General features: G+C 46.7%; 1 protein-coding gene across 2 annotated transcripts in view; it reads left to right on the top strand.

The window, feature by feature from the left end:
- Nucleotides 1-17,335, top strand: part of SCAF4 (SR-related CTD associated factor 4) — an 872,346-nt gene that overhangs the window by 67,688 nt on the left and 787,323 nt on the right. The window lies entirely within an intron of this gene.

The raw sequence follows: 17,335 nt of genomic DNA, 5'->3' as shown, positions 1-17,335 counted from the left end.
CCCGGGCACCTCACCAACTCGAGACCGGGACCTAGGCAATAGCAGGCCGCAAACTTCGGAGGGCAACCATTCGGGTTCCCGGCGTCCGATCAGAATTCGGAAAACGGGTGGCACCTCAGCGCGAATGCATCAGCAAAAGCCTGTCAAATTTAGCAGGATTTAGTCAGGATAGATGTGGGAGGTTGCGGAGGCCCTCGAGAGCCGTAAGCCTATGCGGCCATCTTGGTTGCGCGCTAGGCTCCTCCGGCCCTCCCTTTTTAACTATCATCCTGTTTGCCCTGACCTTACCCCCATTTGCCAGTCACCTCCCCTCCTCCTAACCTTACATCCCTGCCCCATTTGTTCTTCCCCCGTCGATACACTCCTCTCTGCCCTGAGCTATTACCCCCATTTTAATATTTAGATGTATATAAACTGCGAATCACCCAGAATTCGCCCCCCTTAACCTAATGGGTAATGTACTTGCTTGTTTGGTTCAGCAAGAACAATTGCTTATCTTGATTGCTTCTGCTCATGTAAAGCACTCTGATACCTCCGGGTCTAGCCAGCACTATATAAAACCTTTCAAATAAATAAATAATTCCATGTATACATATATAAATATGCAGCCTACCATTACCCAAATAGGCTCATATGTCAATATTAATTGGGCTTTTCATTAAACTGAAAACAATTCCATATAACAGAGAACATGCACTCCATTAATGTTCCAACTCAGCTCTTTATTTTCAGTTAAACAGGCAAGTAATAGTAGGCAATTAGCCTTTAGGCTGCATTGATGAAAAAACATCACAGTAACAAACAAGCATTTGCAATGCAATAGGTCTCGCATTACTAAAAGTTTGAGCTATTGGCTTTGCAAATAATAATGCAACACCAATAACTCATAAGGCACAAACCTATACTACATGGTGATTGGTGCAACAGCTTTGGTAGCTGGCGTACAGTAGATGGAACCTCTGCACAACACGCATAAAGATAAAAGCTATTTACACACACACACACACCGAGACTACCGGTCTTAGTGCAACCGAAATAGCACCATCACTGTTAAAAATTCTAGGTTCTGTGAACATCTTTCCAACTTCTCCTTGGCACATTTACAGAGATCTCTCTCACTTGACAACCGTCTACACGTTCTGTCATTAAATGCAGCCAACAGATAGAATAAAGACATCACTGCTGAAATTAAAGAATGAACTGCAAAATCTATTCTGTTTCCTGCAGATCGCGTGCTCTACCTCAAAAACTGCCAGGTGTCCTACCATTGTCCCTCTCAAACTCACTCCGAGTCTGAGACTACGAAACTGCAGCCTCACATTGTGGGCCAGGTAGGGTAGCTCATCCCAACCACCGCCACCCGTCTCGATCTTAACGTGCCCAACCACTTACCACAGCCTCCTAACCAAACCATAAGATTGGCCACCAGCTTCTTCTGCCAGCCCTGGTCCAAGCACGACACATTGAATTGTGCCTTGCAGTAGTCCACCACTGCAATCCACGCCAATGTGTCCACTAATGCCACCCCAACAGTAATGCATCCACAACTGTTAACTTCTAATGTCACCACGAACCCCACTATAAGAAGGCGCCACCCAGAACCGTAGAACTACCTTTGACTACCTCTCTCAATCTGCCGAAGCCAATGTATACTTATCACTCACACATCCACAGTATGCCCATCGCCTAACCCCCTCCCCCTAAATCCTTAAAGTGGGAACATCACTGATGAGCATAACCCCAGTTTCTGCTCACCCCTGCCTTTCCACAAACACACCTAACTCTCACAGGGTTAGAGTGCCCATTAGACTGTGCCTCCCAAGCCTCTTACCTTGATCATCAGCCTGTCGATTTTGTTTTCTTGAGACATCCTCTGCTCTCCCTCCTGAAGCGCCCAAGACCCGAGTAGCCAGAAGGGGGTTGGGGGGCTAACAGAGCCCATACACGAGAAGAGCTGTGTCCTGACATGGAGAAGTCAGGGAGAGTGAAGATGAAAGTGGGAAGCGTCCTGCTCTGGCATCACAGTGTACAGGGGAGGGAACAGAGGGGGCGATGAGAGTGCCTTGTTCAATCAATGTTAGTTGCCATTTCTTGCGTCCCGGTCTTCTATCCACAGTCATTAAATGGGTCAGTGGAACTCTTCTTACTGGTTTCGCAGTGCAGGTTCAGTTCGGCCTTGCCCAGTTGACATCCCTGGTCTCCCTTGGCCTACTTATCCCAATTGGCCCAGCTTCTTACCTGCGCTCCTCGGGTCAGTCCACTACCCGTAACCTGCCCGCGCCTAATCTGTGCAACAACGTTGCGAGTTAGGCGACCTCGGTCGGAGGCGCTGGCCATTGTGCCTCTGGTAGAGCTGCGCGGAGCAAAGCAGCCAGGGGCAGCCAAGAGCAGGGGCAAGCAGGCAGACAGTGCACACCGAGGCTGTACAAACCGGAGACACGTACCAGCACGTACTAGCGTCAGAGGTTGAGGGTGCATCATGGCAAATGTAGTATTGGACGAGGACTCAAACTCCGTGCGATACATGAGACCCCGCTAGAGAATATTGCTCAGTAGAACCGATGCTCATTACATCCAGAAGTAGAAGTGGGCAGGGATCATTGAGGATTGATATTACCAGAATTGTTCCCGCATATTTTGATAAAGAAAGGCATAGCTGGCAACATTTTAGTACGAATGTGTGTGACGGTGTACATTACATTTATATGGCGCTTACTACCTCTGTTGAATCGCTTTATACGGCTCGCTGCTCCAAAACCACTGTTAGTGGTTCTATGGGATGGCATTCAAAGGAGTGTGTCCAATGCTAAATAAAATGACTAAAGCGATCGCAAAAATGAAAGCGATCGCTTTTGGAAACAAAGAAAGGCACGAGTGGTGCGCGCGTGCGCCACAGCGAGCCATATGGTTTCAATTATCGCGCCCGTGTCTGGGCACGATAATTGAACCCATATGGCAGGAATGCGCGTAATAGGCACCAATAGGCTATGGGCGGATCAATGCGCCCGCCTTTGGCCTATTGTGTGCTATCTTAAAAACAAACACGCAGGCACAGGCCAATAGCAGGCCACAAAAGTAAAAACACACGCACAATTCCAGGGTCCGTTTCGGAACCCCGGACAAAAGGACTCTCGCTGCACGAGCAGTGCTCCGCACTGCATCGCTAGGCGTGAGACCTAAAAACTGGCACCCTGCCTTTAAGTATTCCAAGAATCTGGAAACTGTGCCTTTAAGACCTCCAGGAGCCCCCTTCTCCCATCATACGCCACAGGTGTCAGGTCTTTATTTTATAGTGGGAATTGTTATCTGGTAACTGCAGAGACAGACTCCTGACCCTTACAGGGGCAAATGCTGTGTCTCATGACATCTTGAAGAGTACTATGAGGGCTTTGGACTCACTACTGAGGAATATAGAATTTGAATCCGGGGGGCTCGCAAAACCCCAAATCAGTCCTGGATTGACTTTCACTACTCAGTTAAACTAGATGGTTGGTTAACTGGAAATAATGTGCATGATTTCAATGTACTTTACAATTTGTTTATGAAAGGTCATATTTTAAGAAATTGTACTATTGAAGAGTTACATCAGCATTTGGTAGACCTAGGTCTAATTTCTCCCCAAGAATTGGGAAAGAAGGCCACTGGGTCAAGACAAGGGTGACAAAAACAGCAACTGGGGTGACCAAAAGAAAGGGGGTAGAAACCTCCCCAGGGGAAATGTGGTAAGAATCTCCAAGATGAAAAGCCTGAGTCTTCTAAAGGGCACCCAAAAATCTGCACAGGGGGTGGGTCCCAAAACTCTTCCCAGTCCAATAATGGGTACAATGGAAGAACTTTGATCCTCTAAAGGCCTGGTGTCACAAATGTGAACTGGGGACACTGGAGATGCTACTGGTCCTAATAAGAAGCCCCCCTAGTACTCCTACTTCTGGTGTAGTCAGTCTCCAAATGGGATCAACAGTGTGCCCAGAGCAAATCGGGAGTCATTCTGAAGCAGTTCTAGTCATAGAAAGTGAAGTTGTTTGCCACTTTAGCTGTGTGGACACCTAAGTTAAAGAAGTATTTGCAATACCCCTGGATCAATGGGACTAGAATAGAGGTGCCAGGGTCACTATGTTGAGAGATACACTAGTTTCCCTAGAGCAATACCGGATTGGGAAAACTAACCCAGTCTCCAACGCTGACAGTGCTACCACTGACCATGCCATTGCATTGGTGACATTAGACAGGAAGGGGGGGGGGGGGGTTACTGACCTGAAACAGGTACCTATCTCTCCAAAGCTTCAGCTGCATGTCTGCTTGGTAATGAGCTGGAAACCTCAGCCTGGGTTGAGGTAGAATTTAAAACCCATGCAGCAATGCTGGACATCCCTAAGTTTGTGTGTGTCAAGACTAGAGCACAGAGCCGAAAGCAGGGTGCAAAAGAAGTGTTGGAGCCTGAAAGAATGCCCAACCTACCAAGTGGAAAGGTAAGAGGACTGGGAAACCAGCCTCTGTACAGGAAAAGGATCAGGACCTCTCTCCTCAGGTAGAGGACTTAGAAACCCCAGAATGAACTGCGTCTATGGAGCTTGACCCTTACCAGGTTGAACTCTCAGGCCCGGGGGACCCTCAGAAGAAAGCCTGAGACAGCAAGCTGCTACACAGGAAAAGGGCATATCAGTGGTACTCAGTCTAGTGGTAGGAAAGACTACTGTACACTGAGGCCAGAGACCCCAATCCTGGAACCACTAGGAGAGGGGTAGTACCACAGAAGTACAAGGATTTCTTACTAACCTTAGCTCATGACATCCCCCTAGCTGGGCATCTGGGCCAAACCAAAACCTGGGAACGTTTAGTTAGCCACTTTTACTGGCCCCAGATGTCTCGGAAAGTAAAGGAGTCTGTCCGCTCCTGTGTCACCTGTCAAGCTAGTGGCAAAACAGGTGGACACCCAAAGGCCCCCTTGATTCCACTAACCGTGGTTGAGGATCCCTTTTAAAGGGTAGATGTGGACATAGCGGGACCACTTGAACCCCCCACAGCATCAGGAAACAAGTTTATACTAGTGGTAGTAGATCATGCCACTAGGTATCCTGAGGCTAATCCCCTTAGGACTACTATATTAGCCAAGACCCTCATTGGTGTCTTCACCAGGGTAGGGTTTCCTATGGAGGTGGTTTCAGACAGAGGGTCAAACTTCATGTCTGCTTACTTAAAACACATGCGGAAAGAGTGTGGTGTACAGTACAAGTTTACTACACCCTATCACCCACAAAGCAATGATCTTGTTGAGAGGTTTAATAAGACATTGAAAGGCATGATTATGGGGCTCCCTGAAAAGCTCAAAAGGATATGGGATGTCCTTTTACCAGGCTTGCTTTTTGCCTACAGGGAGGTGCCTCACAAGGGGGTAGGGTTTTTCCCCTTTGAACTTCTGTTTGGCCATCCTTTTAGGGGAGCACTCTGTCTTGTGAAAGAGGCTTGGGAGAAGCCTCTCCAAGCATCCAAACAAGACCTTGTGGACTATGTACTAGGCGTAACGTCTCAAATGGCAGAATACATGGAAAAAGCTACAAAAAATCGTGGTCAGCCAGGAGCTCCAGAAGCACTGGTAAGCGGATTGAAGAACCTCTTACTGCCAACTAAGTATTTCAAATTTCTGGTCGAGATGTACAGACATGAGCATAGCATCACCAAGGTGTTGTGCTTTCTCTCTTCTCATTCCTAAGAGATGTCTAGTGTTTAGAAACTCGTTGAGCTTGAGGATAGTCATTCTGTGCTGGATGGCGCAGGATGGACAATAGTATTCCAGGTAGTACCTTTTTAATAATTTTGTAATCCATATTCAGCATGTACAGTGTTCTGTAAGAGGCCCCGTGAAACAAATCTGTCACGGCCTCTTTAGTCCAGTAGGAGGAGGCCCTTTTGTGAGCAAAGCAAAGTACGTTGCCAGCAGTATCAGGCCAGTATGCCTACAGACGCTTGGCGCCTCTTTCACCTGCTGTTCTGTTACTCAGCCATTGAGGTTGTCGTGCAACTCTTGAACGTGTGCTAAGGTTGCTCTGTACAAGTAGACCTCTGTTTCCTTGGGCATTGCATTCTTCTTTTAATACATCACAACTTGAGTTGAGAATATATCTCAGATATCCTTCTGTGTGTATACTATGTCCTCTGACCCTGATCTGATTTGCGTACCGTGTGGTCTATTTTGGTTAGCCATGCAAGCAGGTGCCCACGTTTATCCTCCTCTGCTTCCATTCTTACTACATATTGTGTTAGATTATGGCAAAATAGTCTCCAAGTAGAGATACATATTTTTCCTTAGGCACCTTAATTGCCTGTGGCTTAAAGGGGCCCGCTACACCTCTTGTAATTGGTCATCTAGGATAATCACACTGAAGACATCTAATGCTACTTTTCTCCTTTTTGTTTTACTTTATTGCTTTTTGAGTGATGGCTGCTTGGCTGTGCCAGCTTACCAGAACTGATGCCCAAACTCAGATGTGGTACACAATAGCATGGATGCCGCAAAATTCTCTATACTCTGTACTCCGTTGGGTACTGTGGATGTGGTTTCATGTTGGATGGATTCATCTGTTGGACATGCTCTTGATGTCCTGAGACTTTTGGTGAAATAAACCTGACACTTTCTGCAAGAAAGTGAAATAAAGCAAAGCTGCTGTTTTAACCTTAGTATTGGCTTCATTGTCTAGGAGGGATCATAGGCAAAGTTGTGTGTAAAAAGCGCTTCTAAAATGTACTCTTAACTATGCCTGGTCATCTCCACAGCCATGGAAGTAAAGCTTGTCTCACTGATGTGGTTGTCTGCAATTGGGTACCATCACACTGTGTTGTATGGGTTGTATGGTGGGTGTATCCAGGGCTGTGCTTAATGCTGAATGTAAGACTAAAGTCTAGAAACGCGTAGAGCATCTTGATATAATGTGCCAAGGGGCCTCAATGGATAACAGGATGTTCGAGGCATATGAGCTGCAGATTGTACACTTAGCATAGGTCGCCATCTGGTGTTGGGCCCGGATGTTTGCAGTTTGTTTTTCTTCTTGGACCGTCTTTGGAAGTCACGAGTTTGGTGACTCCTCCTTCGGTCCGTACTGCGCATGGGCTTCGGCTCCATCCTCAGATTGTTTTTTTCCGCCATCGGGCTCGGATGTGATACTTCGTGCTCCGGCTTCGAACTTCTACGGTTCCAGCCTCGACGGAAAATCCTCGATTCTTCGAGTTCCTCATCATCTTCATCTCTCGAAGCGGCACTTTTTCCATCCCGTACATCGACACCGGCCTTCGGGCCCTCCGCGACTCCGGTCCCGGCCGATGGAAAGGACTCCGTTTAAAAAGTGCCCAAAATGTGGGTCTAAATTTCCCCACACCGACCTCCATCAGGTGTGTAACCTTTGCCTCTCTCCAGAACACGAGGCTCGAGACTGCCCCGCCTGCAAGTCTTTTCGATCGAAGAAAACGATCCGAGATCGAAGGGCTCGACGCACCATGGCGCACTCATCCTCGACAGCTCCACCGGACATCTTCGGAGACGACGCCGAAGCTTCGGGGCAGACACACACCGAACTGGGAGAAGACATCGTCAGCGCTTCCGAGGCCGACGACTCCGACCGGGAGGACGTAACACCAGGACAGCGGGCCGTGAGTACAATACCCCCTCCCAGCCCCGCACCGAAAACCAAAGAGACTCCGGTTACTCCCTCGCCTGCCGGCCTGGGCAAAACCAAAACCAAAGCCTCGATCACCCCACCTTCGGGCCCGGTGTCGAAGCACTCAAAGTCTCACGGCAGCTCGGGATCGAGCCAGCCGACGCCCGGTGCCGATAAACACCACTCAGCACCGAAGCCTGCAAAATCCAGCTCGACTCCGAAACCACCGGTGCCGAAGCCTGGACACTCGGCGCCGACCAAACACAAACAGAAATCGGTCGGCACCGACGCTCCGGCGCCGAAACAGCATTCGACGCCGAAACACACGGAAACCTCCAAAAAGCATGGCGTACACAGAACATCGAAACCTCCGGTTCCGAAATCGCCGGTGCCGACAGACGACTCGGCGCCATTGGCTCTGTTTACACCAGACCCTTTACAAAAGACTTTGTCCAGAGATCCAAAGACTGGCCTTTTGACTGTGATTACTAAGAAGCGTCGCCTTGAGGCTCCGGCTCCTCCTCCTCCACCCAAAAAGAGGGACTCAGCTACTTCTCCCCTTAGAGTACCCTCCCCACTGCCACCCCCCCTCCCACCACCACCCCCTCCACCTTTACCTCACTACGATCCGGCCCCATCCCCAGATCCGGATGACGGGGACCCGGACAATGACCCAGGGGACGCCCCAATGGATTCCACTCCACCAGGGACCCCAGATCCATGGGAGGATTATAATAACCCTGATGTACCCAATGTACCTCAAGACGACCTATACCCATCAAGGCCGTCTCCTCCAGAGGACTCCTTAGGGTTTCACCATTTAGTGCAGAGAGCAGCACACTACCATGGGGTGGACATGCACACTGAACCAGTGGAAGAAGACTTCCTACTGGATACATTTGATTTACAAGATCGTTCCACTGCTATTTTACCCATGCTTAAGGGTGTCACCAAGCACGCTACAGAGGTATTCAAAGACCCTGTCAGAGCCAGAGTACTAAACCCTAGAATAGAGAAGAAGTACAAGGCGGCACCCACAGACCCTGCATACATCAAGGGCCCTGCTCCTCTAGATTCCCTAGTTGTCTCCACAGCTAGAAAACGGGCTAACTCCCAATCCTCAGGAGATGCCCCACCACCAGACAAGGAATCTAAACTTCTGGACGCGTCTGGTAAACGCACCGCCTACCAGGCTGCAAACATGTGGCGCATTGCAAATACACAAGCACTGCTTGCGCGATATGATAGAGCACACTATGATGAATTAGAGGCTCTTATGCAGCACCTTCCAGAGAAATACAAACGCCAAGCTCATGACCTGATACAGGAGGGCAAACTAATCACAAACACCTCCATTAAGTGTGCCCTCGATGCAGCAGACACTGCTTCTAGAGCCATAAACACCAGTGTCCTGCTTCGCCGCCATGCCTGGCTCAGGATATCAGGGTTCAAGCCTGAGGTCCAGACATCAATACTTAATCACACCTTTGACCAGCAAACACTCTTTGGCCCAAAGGTAGACGAAGCGCTCGAAAAAATGAAGAAAGATACAGACACAGCGAAGTCTATGGGAGCGCTCCAGACCCAAGCCTCTAAGCGTTCCTTTCGACGCTCGTCCTTTCGTGGCACAGGTAGAGGCTCCTCCACCGATAATGCCTCTACCTCCTACAAATCCCCTCCTCAAAATACCTTTTCAAAGGGCAACCAAAGAGGTGGTTACAGAGGCAACAACAATAAGGGCAGGGGCAAAACCAACAATACCCGTTCTGCCACCCCACCCGCACAATGACTCCCCTTCGCTCCCCCCAGACCATTCCACTCCGGTCGGGGGCAGACTACAAGATTTTATCCACGTATGGGAGTCCATAACATCGGACAAATGGGTGACCCAAATCATTCGGTCAGGGTACTGCCTCGAGCTAACATCTACCCCACCCAATATCCCACCAAGGCACCGTCCAATGTCCCAAGAGCATTCCACACTGCTCAAACAAGAGGTACTCTCGCTCCTCCAGAAACACGCTATAGAGCAGGTACCCGACAATCAACGAAATCTAGGGGTCTACTCCCTATATTTCTTAATCCCAAAGAAAGACGAGACCCTCAGACCCATTCTGGATCTCCGGCCTCTAAATGCCTACATACATTCAGACCACTTTCACATGGTCACCTTACAACAAGTCCTCCCACTCCTCTGCCAGGGAGACTTTCTCACAACACTGGATCTGAAAGACGCGTACTTTCACATTCCAATACACCCCTCTCACAGAAAATACCTCAGGTTCGTGGTGGACGGGCAACATTACCAATTCAAGGTTCTCCCCTTCGGGGTCACCACTGCACCACGGGTGTTTACCAAATGCCTAGCAGTAGTAGCAGCACACCTCAGACGTCAACATGTTCACGTCTTCCCTTACTTAGACGACTGGCTCATAAAAGCCGCGTCCTACCACCAATGCGTGCAACATACAAACAGCACCATCCAACTGCTTCATCAGCTAGGCTTCACGGTGAACTACCAAAAGTCCCACCTCATACCATCTCACACAAAGCAATATCTCGGGGCCACCATAGACACCTCAAAAGGTATTGCCTATCCAAACTCAGCCAGAATCACAAGCATTCTAGCCTTACGCAAAATATTCCTTCCTCAACACTCTCTACCAGCAAGAGTGTTTATGAAGCTCATAGGGATGATGGCGTCTTGCATCTTCATAGTGCCCCATGCAAGACTCCACATGCGTCCACTTCAGGAGTGCCTAGCACAACAGTGGAACCAGGCCCAGGGTCAGCTGACGGATCTGGTGTTGGTAGACGGCCGCACACATCACTCTCTGCAGTGGTGGAACACCACAAACCTTTCCAAGGGACGGCCGTTCCTGGACCCGGTTCCCCAAGTGACTCTAACAGCGGACGCATCGCTCTCCGGCTGGGGAGCGCACCTCTTACACCTCACAATGCAAGGTCTATGGACGCCACAGCAAAAAACGCTCCACATCAACCATCTGGAGCTTTTGGCGATCTTTCTAGCCCTAAAATCTTTCCAAAAGCAGATTTCAGGCAAAGCAGTCCTCATTCGCACAGACAACATGACTGCGATGTATTATATACAGAAACAGGGGGGGACACACTCTCCCCAGCTCTCCCGCTTAGCCCAGAGCATATGGAGATGGGCAATTCCCCAAAACATTTTTCTCCTGGCACAACATGTTCCAGGCGTACAAAACACCATAGCAGATCTGCTCAGCAGACAGACTCAACAACTACACGAATGGGAACTGCATCCACAAGTTCTTCACCCATTCTTCCAACAGTGGGGGCATCCTCAAATAGACCTCTTCGCCACCCACGAAAACAAAAAATGCCCAAGCTTCGCCGCCAGATACCCACACCCATTGTCCAAGGGCAATGCGATATGGATGAACTGGTCAGGCACATTTGCATACGCCTTTCCACCTCTCCCACTAATTCCATTAGTGGTCAGGAAACTACAACAGCACTCCCTCACACTCATTCTGGTAGCTCCGACGTGGGCCAGACAGCCGTGGTACACCACGCTACTACAACTATCAGTGGTACCACATCAAAAACTGCACCTTTCCCCATGCCTCCTAACCCAGAACCATGGAGAAATCAGGCACCCGGACCCAGCTCAGCTCAACCTGGCGATCTGGCTCCTGAAATCTTAGAATTCGGGTACCTTAACCTTCCCCCTGATTGCATGAACATCATCATGGAAGCCAGACGTCCTACCACTAGAGCATGCTATGCCGCAAAGTGGAAAAGATTTGTAATGTACTGCCGTAACAATACAATCAACCCTCTAGATGCATCCATACAACACATCATATGCTATCTGCTCCATCTTCACAGGTGTAACCTGGCGTATTCATCCATACGCCTACACCTAGCAGCGATCGCTGCCTATCTACAAAACAGACAGCATTTGTCACTCTTCAGAGTGCCCGCTATTAAAGCCTTCATGGAAGGCCTTAAACGAGTAATTCCTCCCAGGGCACCACCCTCCCCTGTATGGAATCTAAATTTGGTCCTTACACGACTAATGGGTCCGCCCTTCGAACCAATGCACAAATGTGAGCTACAATTTCTCACCTGGAAAACAGCTTTCCTTGTAGCTATCACTTCCCTTAGAAGGGTTGGTGAAATACAAGCGTTCACCATACAGGAACCTTACATACAAATGCATCACAGCAAGGTCATACTTCGAACTAATCCGAAGTTCCTGCCCAAAGTCATTACCCCCTTCCACCTCAACCAATCAGTGGAATTACCTGTCTTCTTTTCGCAACCCCAATCTGTTGCGGAAAGGGCCTTACACACACTAGATGTGAAAAGAGCGTTGCTTTATTACATACAAAGAACGCAACCCTTCAGGAAGACCAAACAGTTGTTCGTCTCCTTTTCTCCACCACATAAAGGCAACCCCATCTCAAAATCAGGGATAGCTAGGTGGATTGTAAAATGCATACAAATTTGCTATCAGAAGGCAAAGAGAACATTATCTGTTCCCCCTAAAGCCCACTCTACAAGAAAGTTAGGGGCTTCTATGGCTTTTCTAGGGAATATACCCTTAGATGACATATGCAAGGCAGCCACATGGTCTACACCGCACACATTCACAAAACACTACTGTGTAGATGTGCACTCCCAGCAGCAAGCTAGGGTGGGCCAGGCTGTACTAAAAACACTCTTTCAAACAGCTGCAACGGATACCGGTGGGCGCCGCTAAGGTTGGGTACTGCTATATAATCTATGCTAAGTGTACAATCTGCAGCTCATATGCCTCGAACGGAATATGCTACTTACCAGTATGCATCTGTTCTTGGCATGTAGAGCTGCAGAGTTGTACACGCCCACCCGCCTCCCCGGCTACCTGTATCCGTTCCAGTCCATCTTATTTAGATACAACACACATGGGTTTCTCACTGTTATTACTACGCTCCATCATTTCCCTGTTGGCGAAAAACAATCTGAGGATGGAGCCGAAGCCCATGCGCAGTACGGACCGAAGGAGGAGTCACCAAACTCGTGACTTCCAAAGACGGTCCAAGAAGAAAAACAAACTGCAAACATCCGGGCCCAACACCAGATGGCGACCTATGCTAAGTGTACAACTCTGCAGCTCTACATGCCAAGAACAGATGCATACTGGTAAGTAGCATATTCCTTCTGCATGTAAGCTAATAGTCTGCATTACCATATCTCCAAACAAATCCTTTAAACCTAGAGTTAAAACAATTCTGTTTTGTACCCTTCCCAAGTTTGATTAGCGAGTAGAGAACGCCGTTTGACTACACTTTGACGACCAGTGACACAAACTCTGGGCCAAAGGCACGACTCAGACCCTTATAGAGAGCGGAACCCTTATCTACTAACTAGGTAGACTCTCATTATATTTGGCCATATATCATAGGTTATCTTTGTGAAGCCTAAAAGAGAATTACAACTACAACTTCCTGTAACATAACCAGTCAGACGTGGAGAATTTGTGATACATGGCAATTTTGTCCTGATCGTATATCTCTTATGGTCTACAACACAACCAATTTCCCTTGGTCTTCCATGATCAGGGGGACAACAAAAGATTGCATTTATTCGGAACAGAAACAGAAATATACTTCTACCAGCAGCTTTGTATAAGGCGACTACAGAAGCCCACGCTCCAATTAGGAAACGTGAAGTGATCCCTATAAAGGATCGTCAATATTATTCCAGGGGCGATTTTACATACCCTCTGGTTCTGGCAGACAAATTTTATGTCTTGATAAAGGTGATTATAAGGAGTTATCACCGAAACGCGTCGACGCAACCTAAAGCGTATAATTCAAGTCTCCAACACCATAATAGATACGCTGATTTGGTAGTGATACTACTCTGGTGTCATTAGAGCGGAGAAAGAATATACAAACCTGTATCCAACAAATGTGTGTTGTAACTGTTCTGTCTGCTTGTAATTGTGCAGGTCGCAATTATATATATTGTCTTAATTTTATCTTGTTTTAGTTCAGGGATTTAGTTTAGTTATCCCTATTGACTGTTTTTTAATATATTCAATAAATGAACTTTTAACTTTTCCATATTTTGTTGTATGTATTTGTTAAGTCATAAGGTACATTATTTTATACCTGTTTTCTATTTGTGCCTTAAGGGAATCCTTTCTCTTACCTATTTTAAGTAAAATACATCACAAACATTTACTTTTTTGACTCCAATAGCTTCTGTATCTGGTACCTAGAGCTTGCACTGTCTATCCAATTAAAGTCTGCGCAGGTAAACTCCTATGGACCTATGGTGCATAAATCCAGACTGTTAAGGGTATAGGAGGATCAACAGCCTATTTGCCTCAACTTTGGGTTACATGTTAGCCTCTACATTTAGGAAGGACATGATTAGCACTTGTAAGGTTTCTCTGGGTTGGTGGTTCGTTACTGTAGCCCGTCGTAGGCCTGAAGGCAGTCCCTATAATGCCGTCATGATCATAAAAAAATTCAATAGATTGGGCCAGCAAATCAAGAAAGTTGCTCGAACATTTTCATCCGGAGTCTGTTGGGCCTCTCCTCTTTACCGATTGCAGATGGCCAATGAGTAGATAATCTCCACTGTAAGGATTTTATGTAATTGTTACAGTTGGATTGAGTATAGGTTAGCATAGTAATCTGATATACCCCCAGTGTCTTCCTCGCATCCCAACCACCCATAGCCACCATGACTCCTTGTTACATTGAGTAAGCCAAGAAATCAGTTAGCCCACCTTATGCACCATCTCATGCAGACTTTACTGTAATCCAAATGGGCAATTCACAGCCTCTCTATTTCTGATTAGGTGCTGGTCTCTTTAAAATGTAGGACATATCCTTAAAGAAATAGGAATATGTCCATGGACCCAGATAGCGTAGACAATCGGTGTCTTATGATCAAGGTGGCAGTGAGCCTCGACAAGAAACAGGCAGGCTGTTTAGTGAGGGAATAAGGCAACAGGTCATCAAACATTATCCTGTAAGCTTTCCCTCATTTGCTGTTTGAGCATCACTCACACCTATTGAGCTCTCAGCCTGCAGCTGCTTTGTGGATAAGGTGGTCTTATTTATTTGGGAAGGAGGCTTTTTATCCCTATTCATTGCCCCGAACAGGACACATTCTCTCATCTGTGAGCCTCTGCTGCCTGTCTGCCATATAACCAGTTCCATACCTTTTCGCGAGACTGGAAAAGCCACACTAAGTCCTAAGCAACAACTTGTAGATGGACTTGAAATATACTTCAGAATTTTCACATGCAGTTTTGTTTTGGCCAAGTTAAAATTCCTTTGCCTCGTGACAGCCTGAGCAATGTAGGAAAACCAAAAATCCTGGTGTTCTTGTAAGGGATTGGGACCATTGAACTGGCTGTTAGCGAGGTGAAACACACTGGTATTGCGGTAACATGAGCATCTGGGATGTGGGGGAATTTCACACCAAGAAGAATACCAAGACGACCCCCTTGCAGTTTTTTTTAATTGTGCATGTAAATTCCTTGTTGACATTTCATGCTCACCCCCTCATTATTGGTCACGTATCACCCAACTTTCTTTCTGTGCTAATAAAAATGTCAGTACTTCTTAAGTAGTATTTCATGCACCTGCTCCAGAATCACCCTTTTTGTGTAGTTTCTACCGCTGAGATTTCAAGCAAATATATCCTTAAAGTCACTCTTACAATACATTTTAATTTTGTTATCTGGAAGCACTTGCCTTAATCATTGACTCAGGCTTCCAAGAACCAGTTGGTTCTCCTTTGCATAGAGGCTCTTCACGTCAAAGCTGTTCCTTTTTAGGGGCCATCCAATTTTCATCAACACATCAGTTGCAGAGTGTACCTCATCGATTACTATCCTTGTGCAGTTTGTTCTTCACACAGCTCCAATGATTTTTAAAATTGCTGTGGTCTACTCACAGTGGCTAGTATTTCTTTTTAGATGGGATGGTGGGAAGCAAGAGCATTTTGGAAACTGTTAGTCCTGCTGCAAGTTGTTTAAAGTTGAGTAACCAATCGCACTCTGGAAGTGGTTCAATTTTCAGTGTTGGTGTTTCTTAAAAGAGGTGACTGTGCCGTCTTCTGGAGGAGTGGCATGTCTCCACTAAATGAAGAAAGTAGTCCTATCAATTCAGTCAAGCATTTGCAAAGCCAATAGGTTTCGGTAACGAGAGTTCTATATGTGTTGGCAATGTTAATGTATTTTTGCTCTGTGTTTTGGAGTGGAATGGATGTATGTGGTATGAAGTGGAATTATGTGGGTTGAAATACAATTGATTGTTGTGGAATTGTGTGGCATGGAATTGTGGTGCTGAGGGGAGTTGGGTGCAGTGGACATGTGGCATGGTGTTCATTGGAATTGTGACTAGTAATTATGTGGTATTGAGTAGTAGAATTATGTGGAGTGGGATTGTGTGTTCTGGTCTGTAATTATGTGGAGTGGTGTGTTTTGTGGAGTTGAATTATGTGGTGTGGTATTGAATTTTGTTGTATGTTGTGGAATACTGTGGTTTGTTTTTTAACTCCAGTGTGATCACTGCCAAGAAAGGTGGCATTGAAATGTCTTATGAGTGACACTAATGATACTTTACCGTGAGAGGAGCAATTTAGTTATGACCATGTAAAAAGATACATTTGAGAAAGGACTGAGCGATACCTTCAGGAATTATTTGATTTTAAACAGCCCAGTTGCATTGTGGGGTTTGTAGTTTAGTTCTCAAAGAAAAAAAAACTGGGATGAAAATGGCATCTACGACTTAGGTGTCACAGCTAACAATTGAGCCACCAGATACATCCTCTGCCAAGAAGTGGGAAACTGCATATCACAGGCCACTTATGGTAAAGTATCCTCAATATCACTTGGGAGAAATTTAAATGTCGCACATAAGCAACCTGAAAACTTGCCAGCTACGTGAGGCAGAACTACAGAAAAGACTGAGCCCACACTCCCAAACTATGAGCAGACCAGCGCGCACAGAGTAAAAGGGAGAGTGCGAACCAGCATGGGGGTATGTGCACATGAAGACATTTGAATGGGGGGCTGGAGTTAAGATGCAGGATACCGGGCAGCTTGTAATTAGGGTCTATCTCTCGTGATGAGGCTTGGATGGTTTGATGCATTGATTAAAAATCTTCTTTCGTTCATGGAAACTGGTTCCCACTATTGGTAAATCAGACTACGTTTAAGCGCAGTTTATCCCAAAATATTTTATTGCTGGGAAACTGCGATTGCTTCATCGATCTGATAGTTTACTGATTGCGGAATACATTGAATAGCTGGGAAATTGTATACAGCTATGAGCTATCCAGCAGCAGGACTTGGAACACAGTTATATCTAAGCGGTTCTTCTGTTTTATCCCCTAGGACCTATACTGACAGGGGGTTGATAATCGGCTGTACATTTACTCCTCTTTTGTTAAGTCTCTTTGCAACAGACTTGGGGACTGCTTTGGCTAATGGCAGACCTTGATACCCAAAAGAAGAGGGGGGACCTAGACATAGATATTAAAGTACTCACATGACACCATCATTTTGAATGGAATTGTATTGGCCTACACTGTTAAGTGCACTTCATATGTACTGGGAAAAATTTGAAATAGAGGTTTTATAACACTTTGCAGCTTTCGAATGGAAACAAAAGCTGGGACAGATTAAG

Source organism: Triturus cristatus, chromosome 8 (assembly GCF_964204655.1).
Source record: "Triturus cristatus chromosome 8, aTriCri1.1, whole genome shotgun sequence".
Taxonomy (NCBI): Eukaryota; Metazoa; Chordata; class Amphibia; order Caudata; family Salamandridae; genus Triturus; species Triturus cristatus.
The sequence above is the reverse complement of the archived record's forward strand: the minus strand, read 5'-3'. Positions and strand labels throughout refer to the sequence as shown.